A 3,426-nucleotide genomic window follows, 5' to 3' on the forward strand; every position below is an offset into this window, starting at 1 on the left:
TGCATGCATTGGTAAACACATTTTTTGTGAAGAACGACATCATTAGTTGAGTACTTTTGCAGACTTCAAAAACTATTCCACCGCCTCTACTATCTTACTAAGAGTAGGTGAAATTTTTGAGTCAAGACCTTTAAACTAGAAGGGAGGTAGTGGTACTCTAATAGCTAGGTGTGTAAGTCATCTTACGAAAACCAAATAATCCCAAAACACGTAGGCGCGGTGCATTAACTTCTACCTCGTTTCTTATTTCTTGACATATCAACCAATAAGAGATGAGGGTGTGCATGCTTTTAATGACCTGAGACTATCAGACATGACATGCAGTGGTTAGTTCATTGCATGCAATACTATTTAATTAGCAAATAAACATTATTGTCTCTCGTTTTCCCCTCCTCCTTGGTCACGGTGCACAGCCTAAGATGACTTACTCACCTAGACGGAGGGAGTATCAACATTCACAATGTCAAATCAATATTTTTACACTCATTATAAAACGTAGTTCTTATACTCATTATAATCAGTATTGTAGATATTGATATTTTTAGTATAAATTTGGTCGTGGGATTTCATTGATGTCTGTCAAAGCGTGGAGGAAGCGGAGCTTAGGGCTTGCATTGCCGGTCCCTACATAGGTATTTCTCTTCATAATCCTGTAATTTTAGAGACTGATTGCATTGTTGTGGTAGCGTCTCTTGCATCGGGGGACTATCACAGGTCTGTTATGCGTGACCTAAAGATGAAAGCGTTGAGCATCTCGAAGTTGATCAACAATCTTCAATTGTCAAAGATTAGCCGTCCGGCCAATAAGGTGGCACACTTAATCGCTAAGTATAGCTTTGACAATAGATTAGATGGTATTCTTGTAAATAACGTACCGCCCTATGTGGTGAATATTGTATCGAATGAGTGTACTAGTGTGGCTAGTTAATTAATATAAGGTGGTTTAAAAAAGTATATATTTGGTAAAACACTTTGCAAATGGTTGACGGGATTAAAAAGGACCAGAGGGAGTATCATGCATGCGGAGTAGGCAATTTTTTTTCTCATTTATAGCCGGTCGAAGTCTCAAAGGGCGCGACCGCGCGAGGGAGGCGAAGATCGTGGGAGGCGCGACGGTTGACGGGATTAAGTGAAGTTACATCCACGCGCCGGCATGGCGTGCGAACAGGCATAAGCTATACCGTCAGGCCTACAATATGGGTCTAGTAGACATCACATCTAGTGGGTCCCGCATAGTTCTCGAGAACTCTTTGGGGGCTTGCAGCTGTTTATCCATCGGGCAAGCCAGCAACCCCACGCTGTTCGCACGCCCTACTCTTCCCCGTCTTCTACCTCACAACAGTTCGCTCCCAGTCGTCCCGTCCTTTCACATTAGTTCGCTCCCAGTTTTTGCGGGGTACAACAGTTCAACTTCTCCTAACCCTCCTCCAAAATCCATGGCCTCCCAAATCTCCATGGTCGCCGCTGAGTACCATGTTAGAGCCATCACCGGCGATCAGTTCATCGTCATCTACACACGTGGATCCTCGATGATGGAAGCATGGCTTGCTCGCTTCCTACGCATGTTCAACAGTTCAACGGATGAGTGGGTCGCTGGGCTAGATGTTGAGTACACCACAGTCCTGGGACGAGAGAAGGATCTAAAGGACGAAGAGAGGAAGAAGCCCACCGTGATCCAGGTTTGTGTACGTAATGTTTGCTTGGTCTACCACATATGCCATGTCGACATTGAGTGCCAGGATTTTAAGAACTTCCTCAAGGACAAAAGAGTGAAATTCGTTACTGTAGGCTTTAAGAACGACAGGGATGTCCTGCGTCGGATAGGTCTCGTTGTAGGCCATTCCTTCAATCTCCAGAAGGCAATCCTGGTGTCCTCCTCTCAACCTTCAATGCTGACCCTGGCAGCAGCCATGATTGATCCTTTGTTCGCTAAACTGAAGAAACCTCATCACGAGTTTCATCATGCATGGGAGTCGAAGACATTAGATGAAGATCACATCCTGTACGCAACAATGGATGCCTACCTTTGTTTAAATATCTCCATGGGTTGGATGAAGAAGCAGAGCCTAGTGTCTGGTTCAAGAAAAGAAGCGTCGACGAAGAGGAAGAGGAAGAGGGACGAGGACGAAGTCGAGGACGTGGACTCAGACTCCGAGTAGGTGGCAGTGCCGTCGCTCATGCTGGTTCTACTGCAGTGTCAAGCGGACTAGTTGCTTAGTTTATTTTCAAGGGTGTGTTGTGCTGAGGCCCCAGCAGAACTATGTTTATGTTCTTTCTCGTTATTTGAACTCTTTAGTACGTAGAGTAGTACTAGTACTATGTCTTACTACTGTTCTTCTTGCAGTTGGTACTACTGCTCGTACCTTCGTGTTCCTACTGTACTTAATACATTCATACTAGTAGTATAATTTGGGTCAGTCAATTTGTGAAAGAAGTTCGATGGAGCGAAGGAAGAAGACGGCAGAAGAGGTGGAAGAAGCCCTTCTAGCCATCCATGTTGCATCAAATGGCTCACATGAGTCGACTGACCCAAATTGCTCCTTCAGATTGCAGGATCCACGTGGCATTCAAGGTCTCGAAGGTAGATTCCGCGTCCGCACCCGGTTTGCGGGCTCGACGCGCGTGCGACCGGCTTCCGCCGCGACAGCCACCATGCGCGCCTCCTCTACGCGGGCGGAGACAACAATGACATGCTAGTTCCTCCTCGCTGGCGTGTTGGAGCACGCGCTCGTCCTCCTCTTTGTATGCTGCGTGCATAGATGCGGCTCCACCAGCTGCTCATGTGCTTGGCAGCGCGGCGGCATGGCGAGGAGGGACTGCAGACGATGTGAGCGGGTGAGCCTTCGGCTTCATGGCACATGGATGGCGGTGACACGGCGGTGATGGGCGAGAAATTGTTGGCCGGAGCAGGCGGGCGCCGGCATGCGCAACGGCGGCGCCGGCATATTGATGAGTGCGAGTATGGGAGCTTACTTTAGTTTTATATGAGGTTGGTCAAACTTAAAAGAAAACCGCACTAGTACACGTAAACATTACACTTAGGCAGCGCTTTTTTTTTTTGAAGTTAGTACCACAGTCATGATACGGAACCCTGTGCAAGCGCGTGAACCGCGGCCGCGCGGTCGATCGAACAGTGTGTCACCGTGTCGCGCTCGAAGGACATCCACAGAACCTTTTTGTGTGTGTGAAAACAATCCTCGAATATTACTCAACTTTTTTTCCTGGGAAAGTTCTTGACGCTGCAATATTTTCATATATTTGAATTTAGCTCCAGTTTGTGTTTATTTGGATTTGGACGTTTTAGGTGCGCCCTAGTTTTTTAATACTTATTTTGTGTGTGTGACTGAGAGAGAACATGTGTATGTGTCCATATGTGTGTTGTGGCGGAAGGGCAATGTGGAGACGGTGTGCGTGTGATACAGACAT

This window comes from Triticum aestivum, chromosome 3B (assembly GCF_018294505.1).
Source record: "Triticum aestivum cultivar Chinese Spring chromosome 3B, IWGSC CS RefSeq v2.1, whole genome shotgun sequence".
In the NCBI taxonomy this organism is placed as follows: Eukaryota; Viridiplantae; Streptophyta; class Magnoliopsida; order Poales; family Poaceae; genus Triticum; species Triticum aestivum.